This window comes from Scyliorhinus torazame, chromosome 10 (genome assembly GCF_047496885.1).
Source record: "Scyliorhinus torazame isolate Kashiwa2021f chromosome 10, sScyTor2.1, whole genome shotgun sequence".
Taxonomy (NCBI): Eukaryota; Metazoa; Chordata; class Chondrichthyes; order Carcharhiniformes; family Scyliorhinidae; genus Scyliorhinus; species Scyliorhinus torazame.
The window spans coordinates 241,749,752-241,766,172 of NC_092716.1; positions in this window are offsets into that span (position 1 = coordinate 241,749,752).

Here is a 16,421-nt window from a genome sequence, read left to right on the forward strand (position 1 = left end):
GAGGAGGCTGAGATGGATCATTCATGTGCCACTTCTGGCTGAAGATTGCTGCAAATACTTCATCCTTGCCTTTTGCACTGATGTTCGAGGCTTCCCCATCATTGAGGATGGGGATACATAGAAGCATAGAAAATAGGAGCAGTAGGAGGCCATTTGGCACTTCAAGCTTGCTCATCCTGTCATTCTGATCATGGCTAATCACCCAACGAAATAGCCTGGTCCCACTTTCTCTGCTATAGGAAAGATAGAGCAGCAGGTAAGAGAGGAGGGGGAGTTGTGCGTGTGATTAGGGAGAATATCACGGCAGTACTGAGAGGGGATCTATCCGAGGGTTCGCCCACTGAGTCTATATGGGTAGAACTGAAAAGTAAGAAGGGAGAGATCACTTTGATAGGATTTTACTACAAGCCCCCAAATAGTCAGCGGGAAATTGAGGAGCAAATATGTAAGGAGATTACAGGTGGCTGCAGGAAAAATAGGGTGGTAATAGTTGGGGACTTTAACTTTCCCAACATTGACTGGGACAGCCACAGCATTAGGGGCTTGGATGGAGAGAAATTTGTCGAGTGTATTCAGGAGGAATTTCTCATTCAGTATGTGGATGGCCCGACTAGAGAGGGAGAAAAACCTGACCTCCTCTTGGGAAATAAGGAAGGGCTGGTGACAGAAGTGTTAGTGAGGGATCACTTTGGGATCAGTGACCATAATTCCATTAGTTTTAAGATAGCTATGGAGAATGATAGGTCTGATCCAAAAGTTAAAATTCTAAATTGAATTCTAATTGAATACACAAAACAGAAAAGTTGAAAATAAACAAAATGGCGGTTCAAAGCGAAAGTGCAGAAAATAGCTTCCGAAATTAAGTCAAATGATGCTGGAATGAATCGTTCAAAACCGGCACCGAGTCTTTAAGATTATGGTTATCACCAATGCTTTTCCCCTTTCTGGCTGTGATTGGGTTAAAGTTATTACAGTTAATTCAATTCGATTGAGATGTCTGTCTATCAAATTTTAATATGGGGTGATTGAAATACGTCTCTCTCATGAACCTTATCCTTTGTCATGAAAACAGTTTCTGGGAATAAACCCAGAAACTTTAAATTAGCAAAATGTGTCCTTGGTCTGTCTGGCTTCATTATCGGGATGTTTCTCATTGGATTCAGCAGTCTTTTACTGTCATGCTTGAAATGTGGGCTTTTAACAAACCATTTTAAGAAGCCATTTTAAATCTTGGGTCATTTATTCCTTTACACTTGCTATATACTAAAAAGGTAGATTTATACTAAAACAATAGACTCTATCAGTAGCACAGTGGTTAGCACTGTGGCGTCACAGCTCCAAGGTCCCAGGTTCGATTCCCCGCTGGGTCACTGTCTGTGCGGAGCGGAGTCTGCACGTTCTCCCCGTGTCTGCGTGGGCTTCCTCTAAAAATTAGAGTCCGACCTTTCAGGAGTGAAGTTATAGAACGCCTACACACACAAAGGCGACTGAAGTTTGGACCTCTCCGCCACAGTTTTAAACTTTGTACCTGAGATTAATAGGTTTTTGTCATCCCAAGCTATTAAGGGATATGGGGAACAGGAGTTTGGTTGCAGATCAGCCTTAATCTAATTGCATGGCAGAAGAGGCTCAAGAGGTTAAATGTTTCTTCCTGTTTCTTTGGACGGGGATTTTCCGGGCTGGTGTGGGGGAGGGGGGATGGGGAGGGGGGGGCAGGGTGGCAGGTTTGTGTTTTGTGGTGAGTTAAATCCCCTAAAAGTGAGGTTGGGTTAGGGTGCCAACATCCCACCCTTTCCCGGATTTCACTGGGGTGGGGTTCCAAGGAGGGTGAGACCCCCCCTGGGATATGTTGTGAAGAATACTCAGAAGAATTCAAAACCACTTAACCCTCAATTTTAGATTTAACAGCCAGGGCATCTGCTTCTCAAGCAATTAACCCTCAACAGATGGTGTACAAGCAAATGCTCAGATCTCCTATGCACCAGAGGGCTCAGGCTGCTCCTGGGACACAACATTCTTCTCAAAGGGGCAGACAGATACCCATTGCCGGTGGCCATCAAGGTGCCTGTCAGTGGAGGCTGGTATAGATGGAATGCAGGGCCATCATTTGTGGAGGGTGTGCGAGGCATGGGTACATGAGACATGGATATGAGAGGATGATAAAGATAAACAGGAGTGTTGGCTCTTCAGATAGGGATGTGACAAGAGAGGAATGGGTGGAGCTGCAAAGTGTGATGGTTCGAGGAGTTCCATGCCCAGGATGTTGGGCAAGGCAGAGTGTGGGGATTGACAACCAAAACTGTTACCCCTCTCACCTTTCCTGCCCTCCTGAGGTCCGGGCTCCTCCTGATGCATTATCTCCAAGTTGGAGCCAGCACACTCCTGCCATTGAGCTTCTTGGCCCCTCCTATCCACATCAGCTCAGTTAGAGAGGTCATCCCCTTCCTCCCATCCTTGGGTGAGTTCGTCTCACTGAGGTGCCTCAGACCCCTCAGCAGGATCTCCAGAGAGCAATCTTCCCAGGTCTCCTCTCCATCCCTGTGGTTGCAGCAGCCTCCACAACCCAAGTGAATGTAAATCTTTCATGTTGTCCTTTAAGTTATAAATCTTTCCTTTGACAGAATGGGTGTTTCATCTTAACCACAGTGCGGGGCCTGGTGGCTCAGTGCTATTTCATGACTCGGAGAAAGACCCCCGACAAAGCCCTCGCCAACTTTCAACATGTTCCTGACCAGCGGATGGTCTTGTTATTTGGGCAGGGACTAAGTTGGGAAAACTACACCTGCTGTTCCCATTAAACCGGTGCCAAATGGTGCTGAAGGTTAGATTGGTTCAGACATGAATTTTCCCATTTCTTTTCAGACCTTAGTGAAACTGCAATTTGGCACTAATGTATCTTTTATTAAGTCTATCGGACATAAATCTAAATATTTGGGGCTCAAGGAATCTGAGTTTGGATCTGATTAGAATTCATTGCCCGGATTTGAGCCCCAATTTTACCTCAGAGTGGGAATCAAGCAGACAGGGTTGGAGGAGGAAACAGGTGAGCACGGGGGGGTGGGGGGGTTGATTGTGTTTATTTGCACCTTCTGACCTTGTCCTTATAGATGGTGGCAGTCATGGGTTTGGAAGGTGCTGTCAAAGAAGCCTTCGTAAGAAGCTGCATCTTGTAGATGCTACAAACTGCTGCTACTGTATGTCAGCGGTGGAGGGAGTGAATGTTGAAGGTAGTAGATGCAGTGCCAATCAAAAGGGCTGCTTTGTCCTCGATGCTGTTGTCCTCCTTGTGTGATGTTGGAGCCGCACACATCCAGGCAAGTGGAGAGTATTCCATCACACTCCTGACTTGGTCCTTGCAGATTAGGGACAGGCTTTGGAAAGTCAGGAGGTGAGTTACATGCCACAGAATCCCAGCCTCAGGCCTACTTTTGGAGCCACAGTATTTATATGGCTGTTCCAGTTCAGTTTTGGGTCAATGATAACCCCCAGGATGTTGATAGTGAGAAATTCAGCGATGGTAATACTATTGGATCTCCAGGAAAGGTGGTCAGATTCTTTTTTGTTGAAGATGGTAATTGCCTGGGACTTGTGTGGCATGAATGTAACTTGCCACTTGTCAGCCCAAGCCTGAATACTATCCAGATCTTCCTGTATATGGACATGGACTGCTTCAGTATCTGAGGAGTCACGAATGGTCACCAGCAAATATCCCACTTCTGACCTTATGATGGGAAGAAGGTAATTGATGAAGCAACTGAAGGCAGTTGGACCTAGGAACCTAACCTGATGAACTCCTGTAGGCATGTCCTGTAGGCAATGGCCCACAAACACCTTCCTCTGTCCCAGCTATGACTCCAACCAATGGAGGTCTTTCCGTCTGATTCCCATTCCAGTTTTGCTGGGGTCCCTTGATGTCATACTCAGTCAAATGCTGCCTTGACATTAGGAGCAGTCACTCTCACCTCACCTCTGGAGTTGGTCTCTTTTGTCCATGTTTGAACCAAGGTCATGAGGTCAGGAGCTGAATGGCACTGGCGGAACCCAAACTGAGCATTGCTGTAACATGCCTTTAAGGGACAACAGCATTCCATCACTTTAATGGAAGTGTCTCATGTTATCCAGCCTCAGTTTCACTTCAGTCTGGAGCAGAGCGCACACACACTGCTCTGCATCTCAGATCTCATCAGCTTTCTGTTCATTGTATCTGTTCACATGAGCCTAGGGTTAATAAACAAACCCATGACATGTTTGCACAATCCCTTATTAGTTATTGATGCCTTTATGTCATTATAAAAACACACAGTATGTCAGTGGTGGAGGGAGTGTGATCAGTAAGCAGGTTATTATGGTGTAAATGCAACTTGATAGCACTGTTGAGGACACCATCCATCCCTTTACTGATAATCGAGAGTAGACTGATAAGGCACTAATTGACCGGGTTGGTTTTGTCTTGTTTTTCATGGACAGGACATACCTGGGCAATGTTCTACATTGCCGGGTAGATGCCAGTGTTGTAACTGTACTGGAACAGATTAGCTAGGGGTAAGGCACGTTCTGGAGCACAGGTCTTCAAGACTTTTGCCGGAATATTATCAGGGCCCAGAGCCTTTGCAGTATCCAGCACCTTCAGCCGCTGCTTAATATCACGTGGAGTGAATCAAATTGGCTGAAAAATAGCATCTGTGATGTTTGGGACCTCCGTTGGAGGCCGAGATGGATGATCCAATCGGCACCTCTGGCTGGAGATTGTTGCAGATGTTCAGGCTTGTCTTTTGCACAGATGTTCTCGGCTCCCTCATCATGGAGGATGGAGAAATCTATGGAGCTTCCTCCTCCAGTGAGTTGTTTAATTGTCCATCACCATTCATGGGTGGATGAAGCAGGACTGCAGAACTTAGATGTGACCCATTGGTTGCGGGTTTGCTTAATTCTGAGTGTTGCATGCTGCTTCTGTTGTTTGGCATGCAGTGTAGCTTCACCACTTCACCATATTGTAACATGCCTCATTTCTAACTGGGACAGGACATGCCCAGGGACAGTGATGGTGGTGTCTGGGACATTGTACAGTATCATTCCGTGAGTATGACTATGTCAGCCTATTGCTTAACTAACCTGTGGATCACTGTACCAATATTGACACAAACTCCCAGATGCTAGAGAGAAGGACTTTCCCGGGTCAACATGATGTTGTTGTTTCTGGTGCCTTATTCGAGGACTGCACGGTTTCATTCCTTTTCATTTTTGACACGTTTGTATAAATTGAGTGGCCAGTCAGGCTATTTCAGAGGGCATTGAAGAGTCAACTACATGGCTGTGAGACTGGAGGCACACGTAGGTCATACTGTGTAAGGACGGCAGATTTCAAACTATCTGAAGCTGTAAAAGCTGAAGTTGTATGAAGCAGATCTGGAGCTATAAATCTTAGAATCCACAGAAACGTACTTCCTTTTCCATCAGGAATGGCTTTGAAAAATTGAAGTTAATTGTAAAATAGGCAGTTTTAAAATAGGAATAGGAAAACAAAGCACTTACAAATAAATGCCAATAGGAAAAAGAGTAAGATTTAATTTTTAATGTATGGCATTTATGCTGCAGTTGACAATGTCCAGCTTGTTACTAATTCATTACTCCCATATCGCAATGATAGGATTTTCCATTGCATATGTTAATCATATCCCTTCATTGTTGCATTTGTTTTGAATCTGTGTTTTGAATACTCAGATTACACAGAGTAAAAATGTGACGTGAATAATTTATTGACTGGTCGCTTATAGCTAATTATGACATCTGAACACTCCAGTTCAAACTCTATTTCTTTCTTCGCCTCTCCAGAGAGTTAAGTGCTTGGAGTATAGATTATTTTAGGTCACTATCTGAAGCAGCTCCTGTGCATTTACAAAATGATGCTTCACTTGCTTCACATTCCCTTTAAGACACCAGAGGGTTGTCAGACACAAATAATACTTGAAGAGTGAGATAAATTATTTGAGGAAATGTGGGAATAGAGAAACAGTATCTGAAATAATGAACAATACAGTCATCAGCGTAACTAGAAGGGGTAGCTGGTTTCAGCCTGCTGTGGACTATTCCCTTAACAGCAATTCATTTAAATATGTCCCCTAGTGACGCGTACAGTGGGATTTCTAGTTTGTGCAGACAAGCAAAATAAAAACTGTCCAGTGTGACAACCTTTGACCAGAAGTGAGGAAAATGTGGAATTTCTTTTCCATGTCTGTGGAATCTGTAATTGGGTTTAAGAATGTTTGAAAATGACTCTTAAGATTTTACATCAATTGTAAAGGGATCAGTTGCAATTTTCCTGAATAGTACGTATTACAGGTCCATGTGACATGGCAATCCCTGACCTGGAAGCAGTACGAGCAGGAAAGAGGTTGACATATGAACGTCATGTGGCGAGACGCAAAGGAGAGGGGCAGACAAAGCAGAGCTGCAGCAGAGGGGAGAACAGAGTAGGCATATTTACAAGGAGCTGTATATGTGTGTGTAATGCAGTTAAACAGGATGGAAAGCTAACTAGGGTTAGAGTAGGAATTGAAAACTGAACCGGTTTACTGCTTCTGCTTAGGTGTTGCCTGAGCTGACCAGACCATTCAATGGGTTTTACAAAGGGGAAGAATAAAGGAATCCCTGGGGAATCAGCACTGCTGTGAACCTAGGTAAGGAGGTTCTGCAAGAGTGTGCCATTCATGTGGTGATCACCTATGGGGACCTCGGATGAAATATGGCTGCCGGTCAACACGATTTGAGGGAAAGTAAGAGGTCCTTGTAACAAGCCCATTTTGAGAACTTTGGAAGTGGATGTGGGACCACATGTCTATGATGAATGATGCAGGTGCTTTTGATTGTGTTAAATGTATCTTTGTTGAATCGACTATTCAAAGTGAAATTTACCTTTTTATTTAAAGTGATATTTTCCTGTTAATTAATATTTATCTTACTTTGGTTTGGATTTGTGTTGAAGCAAAAGTTACAAGAAGTGAAATCTTATTGTTAATTTCTTCATTTGGGGGTTGTTTGGTAAATTTGCCTTATCACAGTTCCCCCAAAGAGATCCGAACAATAAAACATTGAATTTTAGCTGTCTTTATTTGCACAGAGCATTACAAAGAAAAGGAAACATACAAACTTTTATTTTCCAGAAACCTTTTTGATTAGGGTAAATAAACACACAGTTCCTGGCATCATTACAAGAATTGTGCTGCCAATCTGATTTTGTTTGCGTACTGATTGTTAAAAGTGATAAGATTGTAATGTTGTTCAGTACTGGACATCTAACATGGATAAAATCCAATTCTAAAATTGCAATATTAATCTTGAACTTTCATTAAACATGACAAGAAGGTCAACATATCTCTTTATGAACTTGTACCGTTCTAGGAAACTCTAATGGAAATTAGACCAGATTTGGTAGCATTTTGTATTCATTCTTGGGATATCAGCATCATTGGATAGGCTGGTATTTGGTGGCCATCCTTCATTGCATTTGGAAAGGTTGAGGCGTTCCGCCTTCTTCTCCCGCTGCAGTCAATAGGGTGTAGATACATCTAGGGTGCTGTTAGGGAGAGAGATCCAGGATTTAGACCCAGCGACAGTGAATGAACAGTGATATAGTTCCAATTCAAGGTGGTACATGCCCTGGAGAGGAACTTACAGGTGGTGGTGTTCCCATGCATCTGCTGTCCTTAGTATTCTAGGTGGTTGAGGTCAAGATTTGGGTAGTGCTTTCAAAGGGGACTTGGAGAGTTGTTGCATCTTCTAGGTGGTACACACTGCATCCACTGTCAGTGGCAGAGAGACAAATCAAGTGGGCGAATTTGGTCTAAATAATGTTGAGTTTCTTGAGTGTTGTTGGAGCTCCACACATCCAGGGAAGTCAAGAAGTGACTTGTAGATGGTGGACAGGCTTTGGGAGTCAGGAGGTGGATACTCACCAATGAATTCCCCACTTCTGACCTACTCTTGTAGCCACAGTATTAATATGGCTAATCCAGTTCAGTTGCTGGTCAATGGTAATGCTCAGGATGTTGATGGTGGGGGATTCAGTGATGGTAATGGCATTGAACTTCAAGGGGACATAGTTAGATTCTTTCTTGTTGGAGACGGCCATTGCCTGCCACTTGTGTGGTGCGAATGTTGCTTGCCACTTATCAGCCAAGCTTGTATGTTGCCCGGGTTTTTCTACATGTGACCTCTTTGAGTATCAAAGCAGCTGAGAATCCTACTGAACATAGTGCAATCATCTCACGAACATACCCACTTCTGACCTTATGATGGAAGGAAGGTCATTGATTTTTTTTTAGAGTACCCGATTCATTTTTTCCAATTAAGGGGAAATTTAGCATGGTCAACCCACCTACCCTGCACATCTTTGGGTTGTTGGGGCGAAACCCACGCAAACACGGGGAGAATGTGCAAACTACACACGGACAGTGACCCAGAAGAGGGAGATCGGCGCCGTGAGACAGCAATGCTACTCAGGCAGGGCACCACGATAGCATAGTGGTTAACACAGTTGCTTCACCGCTCCAGGGTCCCAGGTTCGATTCCTGGCTTGGGTCACTGTCTGTGCAGAGTTTGCACATTCTCCCCGTTTCTGCGTGGAATTCCTCCGGGTGCTCCGGTTTCCTCCTACAGTCCAAAGATGTGCAGGGTTAAGTGGACAGGCCATGCTAAATTGCCCTTAGGTAGGTGGGGTTACTGGGTTATGGCAATAGGGTGGAGGTGTGGGCTTAAGTGGGGTGCTCTTTCCAAGAGCCGGTGCAGACTCGATGGGCCGAATGGCTTCCTTCTGCACTGTAAATTCTATGATTCTATGATACTCACTGCGCCATCGTGCTACCCGAGAAGGTCATTGACGAAGAAGCTGTAGATGGCTGGACCTAGGACACTACCGTGGGGAACTTCTGCATTTCATAGGGCTGAAATGATTGGCTTCCAATAACTATAGCGAACTTCCTTTGTGCCAGGTATGACTCCAACCAGTAGAGGACTTTCCTCTAATTGATGCCAAACAAACACTGCCTTGATGCCAAGGGTAGTCACTCTCATTTCTGGTATTCAGCTCTTTTGTCCGTGTTTGGGCCAAGGGTTGAAAGTTGTCTGGAACCTGGTGTGCCTGGCAGGAATCAAACTGAGCAGCAGTACATAGGCTATTGCTGAGTAAGTGATAGCATTATCATATTTAGGTGAAGGGTTGGGGTAACTTTAGAAGTCTCAAAGAGATTTGTGCCAACGCCTACAGTGCCTTTCTCTCACTATGTCCTTCCAAGACTATAGCAGCAGGAATTTCCAAGGAAAGCCAGAGACATTCTCTCACCTCACACCCCCACTCCGCCACCCCCGCTCACCCCACCTCAACCTCCTGCATTGCCCACCCAGCACACATTTACCATCCACCTCAGGCACCCCACATGCAGTCCATTTTGGTACGAAAGAGAAAATGCTGGCAAATCTCAGCAAGACTGGCAGCATCTGTAGGGAGAGAAAAGAGCTAACGTTTCGAGTCCGATAACTCTTTATCCAGTCCATTTTGATGATGGAAATGCTGGCAGAATCTTGGCACAGCAGCCAGTATGATTGTTATTTAATCCGTCTCCTATCCCAGAAACGTCAAGACCGTTAGAGCTATGCTCTCTGATTCGTTGTTTTTACAACAGCAGAAGCAATGAATCAATCAAACATTACAAGTAACAAAAATCAACTCCATCTGGGCTGCCTTAACAATTCCACGCTTATGGTCCAACAAGGAAACTGAGGAAGTAAGCAAATATGTTACAACTGCCATCTGCACTATGGCTGGTTTAGCTCAGTGGGCTAGATAGCAGGTTTGTAATGCAGAACAAGACTAGCAGCGCGGGTTCAATTCCCGTACAAGCTTACCTGAACAGGTGCTGGAATGTGGCGACTTGGGGCTTTTCACAGTTACTTCATACTTGTGACAATAAAAGATTATTATTATTATTACCACCAACAATACCTCCCAGCCTCACAACCAGCATCCCTGAACAGGTGCCGGAATGTGGCGACTAGGGGCTTTTCACAGTAATTTCACTGAAGCCTACGTGTGACAATAGCAATTATTATTATTATTATTATTATTATTATTATTATTATTATTAACAATACCTGAACTTCCTCCCCAATTATCCAATACACTACACCTTTCCCACCAGTCACTTCTCAGCCTTTCCATTTTGCCTTTAGCAGTTTCTGGCTCCTCGAGCCTGACTCCTACCCACTCCCAGCTCTCATCTTGTTACAAGCTCCTCGCACCATCTCAGCAGCCCACCCCCACTCACTCCCAGGCCACTTTGTCGCTCTTCAACAAAGCTGAAGGGGCTGGGCTAGCAAATAATGAACACTGAACTAGTCGGCTGTTGTTAACAGTTAATGGATACAGAAAACTCTATGGTAAAGCACAGCGCTATTAGCCAACTGAACTCTAAATTGCCGGATGTTTGACATTCATTTCAAAGAAGAAAGTCAAAGACTAATCCAAGGGGTATTTCACATTCTCGGCTACCATTTATGGACTGACGGAAAATTGATTGCATACTTCACCAAAAGATTGCACTGTTGAGATGGGCTTTTCCGTGTAGGTACAGTGGAATTAACATATTTAGAAATTGTAATTAAGTGATTCAGTCACTGGGGAGTAAGTGCTTTATGACTGGATGTAATTTCCATTGGTTTGTGGAGTCTATTCTGAATGGGCAGAAATGGCTTGCAAAGAATTTTATTTGTTCGCTGAAAGCGAATTGAATTTTTTTCCTTATAAATAAAATGACTCTCAACATTTTAAACAAATTCTATTGTAATATCACTCTGATTTTCAAACTTTATGTCACATTCCTACATTGCTCTTTTTTATTTTAACAATAAATCTGCTTTAAAACCAATTGACTTTCCAACATGTTCTTGGGTTTGTATCCCATAGCTATTAGTGGGATATGATGTCACTGATTGTGCTGTTTATACCAACATAACTGATGCGCAATCAATTACTCTCGAGACAAGGGGAGTCATAACTAATAGGCTTTAATCAGCTAGAACTGTTCCCAGCAGCTTCGATACAGAAAGTGAAGGCTGCTGGGATGGCATCGGTTCTTATACCCCGCCTCTCAGGGTGGAGCTATGTACGTTAGCCAATGGTAGACTCCTGGGTCTAGCCAATGGTCATCCACCTCTCAGGTACCGCAATACCTGGTATTACCACAATAACAATGAGTGACCTTCGAATGTAATTCATTGGCTGTGAAGCACTTTTGAACGTCCTGGGGAATGAGCAGCATCATTAAATTTGAACACTTGTAGCAGGCAAATGGAAGTAAGTTGAACAAAGGTAATATCTGAAGACTGACTTCAGTGAGAACAGAGAGAGCTTGAATCAGGGAATGTGTAAGTGAGAGGGTTTTAAGAGGTGATCTCTTCACAAAACCTAGTTAAGTTTGCATTCAGCATTTCACCCCTCTGTCTTAGCATGAAACAAGTTCATTAGCAAGAGGCAACAGCAGTGAGTTAATCAGGTAATTTGTCTGAACATGTTTGCTGGCCAGCTCAGCTCACTAGAATCTGAGCTCGTATAAATACAGGAGGTTTAGAAGACGTTAGAAATAAGTCGCTCAAAGTTGGAACCTGGAAGCGGGGTGCTTAAGCCTGGGTAAGTGCAGGAACTCAGTGCAATAAGGGAGGAGGTGCTATTCTTTCAAACAAAAGAGTTGTCTAAGAGAGGGAATCGGAGATGGTCAGACCCGGGAATGAAGCACAAGGCATTCATTCAGTGCGCAGGTAAGTGATGTGGGGAAAACGAAAGTTCTTAATGTTTTCATACACTAGCTTGCGTGTGTGAGTATAGGTGTGGCTGGTTTAATTGTTACAATTCCAGTTGATGTTATAACTGGACGGAAAGATCCCAGAATTAAACCCTGGCTCAAACTTTCATTATTTTTTGTGGAGGAAGAGAGTCACAGGGCCACTAATAACAAGAAAAAAACATGTATTAAACATGAAACATTGGATTATTATGCAATATTCCTTTACTTCCCCCTTAGCTTAATAAATACACAGGCTTAAAGATTAACATGAATTGCAAAAAATATCTTAACCTACAATAGTTTGATTGACACAAGAAAGTTCCTTTTAAGCAGACAAGGTGGCTGTAGTCATCTGCACACTCTGCTCTGAATCCAAGTTAATGTTTGTGGATTTCCCCTCAGAATCCCCCCAGATGATGATCACACGCGTGTTTCCAAACTCCACACCCAAAAAACACACCTTAAAATCTTCTTTCTGAATAATGCGTTTCCTTGGCGGTTTGCCTTCTGAAATCCAGTGCAGGTTTTACAAATTACACGTTTCAACCAAGCTTCTGCTCCACTGTTAACAGTGAATTCAGTCCAGGAGTTTGCACCACCCCCTCTTAGGTTTCCTTTGTCTTAACTGCATTTACACAAGCTCTGAGTTCCAGCCATCAACTTCCATAGTTATTTCAACTCATGTTCCGAAGGCTGTAGTAAAATCTCACAAACTTGAAAATCACTTCAGATATCGTTCTGGCCTTTCCTGAGGGAATGTCTTTTCAACTCTACGACTTTACTGAACAATTCTCTGTTCCAGTACATTTAACCTCAGACTTTTTGGAAAATCTGCTTCATTTCTTTCGTTTCCTCAATTAGTGCTTCACAGCACCAGGGACCCGGGTTCAATTCCGGCCTTGGGTGACTGTGTGGAGTTCGCACTTTCTCCCCGTGTCTGCGTGGGTTTCGCCCAGGTGCTCCGGTTTCCTCCCACAGTCCAAAGATGTGCCGGTTAGGTGGATCGGCCATGCTAAATTGCCCCATGGTGTCCAAAAGGTTAATTGGGGTTATAGGGATAGGGTGGGGGATTGGGCCTTGGTAGGGTGTTCTTTCCAAGGGTCGGTGAAGACTGGACGGGCCAAATGGCCTCCTTCTGCACTGTCGGGAATCTATGATCTAATACTGTCAAAATGTTCACCAAATTTAGCAGTTGGGATGCATTTGACGTATTATCTGAAATTGGAATGTTCAAACAGTGTACCGAGCTTTGGGGCTGGGTTCGCTGTTTTTGGGACTATATTCCCCACAGCTTCGTAAAAACTGTGGCCTTTTACGCCAGAAAAACTGGTGTGAAAGAGCGACATATTCATCACCCTGCAGGGACGAGCCGTGAACCATCGTAAAGCTAGCAGCTTTTGCTGCAGATACGGGCCCCGTACTTCCGGGTCAGAGGCCGCGCAGGTGCCCGGCGGCGGCCTCCAGCGGCCGCACTGTACTCCATGGCGGAATCAGACCGTGGAGCTGGACCTTAAACATAGTGCCCCCAATCGTCCGCGCGCCCGATCCGGACCGCCCGCCCAAAGATTGTCCGGTCCCATATAAGGCCGCCCCTGCCCTCCGATTGGCCTGCTCCCGACCATGGCGGCTGCAGGCTCACTAGTATCCCGACCAGCAGGACCATCTTAGATCGACGCCGTCGGGTCTTTGGCCGGTCGGGGTGGAGAATGGTGGAGCGGACCTCCAGCAATGGTCACAGGTGGGTGATATACGGTGCAGCGTACTCTCCGAGTACCCTGCTTTTTGGGACCCCGGAGAATGGGGGAAACGGCATTGGCCCCGATTTCATGGATTCTCTGCCCAGGCGCCGGTCACAATTTAAGTGTCGGGGTGCGGAGAATCCAACCCAAGGTTCTTGATTCGGGTGTGTCCGATCCAGACAAGCAAGCCATAATATTTGTCTAGCAATTGGGAATGAAGGGCTAGACAGGCCGAACACATCCGAAATAACAGCAGTACAATGAAAAGAGCCCCAAAGGATATGGATTACATTGGAAGTTCAGTTCAGAATCAGGTTAAACTTCAATATTCATCAATATTCAGGCTACGAATTGTGATTCTTCAAACGTGAAACTAGCAAACAGAATTGTTGTGTTGGTGATCTCATCCACTCCAATGGAAGATTACCAGAATGACCTGTCAGTCAAGCCCAAAATGTACAGCATCAAAGACCCACTCAAGAATGCACGTCAGTACAAAGCAACCGTCATAGTCATCAAAGCTTACAGGTCCTAAGCAAAAGCCCAATTATTGATGGACTCACTACATTAACCAAACACAACAAAACATGCAGAAGGTGTGGTCTTCTGTGGGAACCAAGCACATGCCCAGATTTCCAGCAATTCTGACGAGCATGTGGCAGTAAAGGCCACTGGCAGTGTCAGTGCACTAGAGTAAAGGCTGATGCAGCTAGTGAGTCATGCACTAACTCAAAGAGACCATACACAGTAGATATGATGGAACCACAGAATCCTTACAGTGCAGAAGGAGGCCATTTCACGCCATTGGGTCTGCACCAACTCTCTGAAAGAGCACCCTACATAGGCCCACTCGTCCGCCCTATCCCCGTAACCCCAACCTAACCTGCATATCTTTCGACACTAAAGGGAAATTTCTTGGAACAGTGCATTCAGGGAACCAACCAAGGTGCAGGTTATTTTACACTTGGTAATGCGTAATGAGACAGGATTAATTAATTATCTCATAATAAAGGGACCTGTGGGTATGAGTGATCATAACATGCAGGAATTTCACCTTCAATTTGAGGATGAGAAATGTGGGTCTGAAACTGGCATCTCCAACTTAAATAAAAGTAATTACAAGCGTATGAAGACAGAGTTGGATAAAGAGAAATCTAAAATAGATTAAATGGTTAGGCGTTGGAGAACTAGTGGTAGACATTTAAGGGAATATTTTATAACTCTCAGTAAAGACACATTCCATTGAGAAAGAAACACAATGAGAAGGATGTATCATCCATCGCTAACTAATGAAGTTAAGGATGGTATCAAATTGAAAGAAAGGATAAACAATGGCAGCACGGTAGCATTGTGGTTAGCACAATTGCTTCACAGCTCCAGGGTCCCAGGTTCGATTCCCGGCTTGGGTCACTGTCTGTGCGGAGTCTGCACATCCTCCCCGTGTGTGCGTGGGTTTCCTCCGGGTGCTCCGGTTTCCTCCCACAGTCCAAAGATGTGCAGGTTAGGTGGATTGGCCATGCTAAATTGCCCTTAGTGTCCAAAATTGCCCTTAGTGTTGGGTGGGGTTACTGGGTTATGGGGATAGGGTGGAGGTGTGTACCTTGGGTAGGGCGCTCTTTCCAAGAGCCAGTGCAGACTCGATGGGCCAAATGGCCTCCTTCTGCACTGTAAATTCTATGAAAAATGCTCTAAAGATTTGTAGTACCCAGAAGATTTAGAAACCTTTAAAATGGCTAAAAGTAATAACAAGGGACAAAATAAAAAGGAAGCGAGTACAGTTGCCTTCTTCATAAGTCTCTTATGTGGGACTTTGCCAAAGGCTTTGCTGAAATCCATATAAACTACATCAACTACACTACCCTCATCTACACACCAGAGAATCGCCGGGAGCTGGCATGAATTCCTCCCCCGCCGGTTGCCAAATTCTCCGGCACCGGATATTCGCCGGGGGCGGGAATCGCGCCGTGCCAGTCGGCGAGCCCCCCCCCCCCCCGGCGATTCTCCGGCCCACGATGAGCCAAAGTCCCGCTGCTGGAATGCCTGTCCCGCTGGCGAGGATCAAACCTCCTCTCTTCCCGGCAGGACTAGTGGCACGGGTGGGCTCCGGGGTCCTGGGGGGGGGGGGGGGGGGGCGCGGGGCGATCTGGCCCTGGGGTGTGCCCCCACGGCGGCCTGGCCGGCGATCGGGGCCCACTGATCCGCGGGCGAGCCTGTGCCGTGGGGGCACTCTTTTCCCTCCGCTTCGGCCACAGTCTTCACCATGGCCGACGCGGAAGAGTCATCCCCCCTGCGCATGCGCAGGGATGACGTCAGCAGCTGCTGATGCTCCCGCGCATGCGCGGACGTCCACCGCCTGGCACAGCCTTTCGGCCACGGCTGGCGTGGCGCCAAAGGCCTTTCCCGCCGGCTGGCGGCGCGCCAACCACTCCGGCGCGGGCCTAGCCCCTCAAGGTGAGGGCTTGGCCCCTAAAGGTGCGGAGAAATCCGCACCTTTGGGGCGGCCCGACGCTGGAGTGGTTCACACCACTCCATCCCGCCGGGACCCCCCGCCCCGCCGGGTAGGGGAGAGTCCCGCCCCTGGTCACTGCCTCAAAAAAATCAATCAAATTTGTTAGGCATGACCTTCCTCTGACAAAGCCATGGTGACTATCCCTGATCAAACCTTACCTCTCCAAGCGGAGATTAATTTTCTCCAATAGTTCCCTACTACTGCCATAAGATTCACTGGCCTGTAGTTCCATGGCTTATCTGTACAACCCTTCTTAAAAAGTGGAACCACATTAGCTGTTCTCCAGTCATCTGGCACCTCCACCATCGCCAGAGAGGAATTAAAAATTTGTGTCTGAGC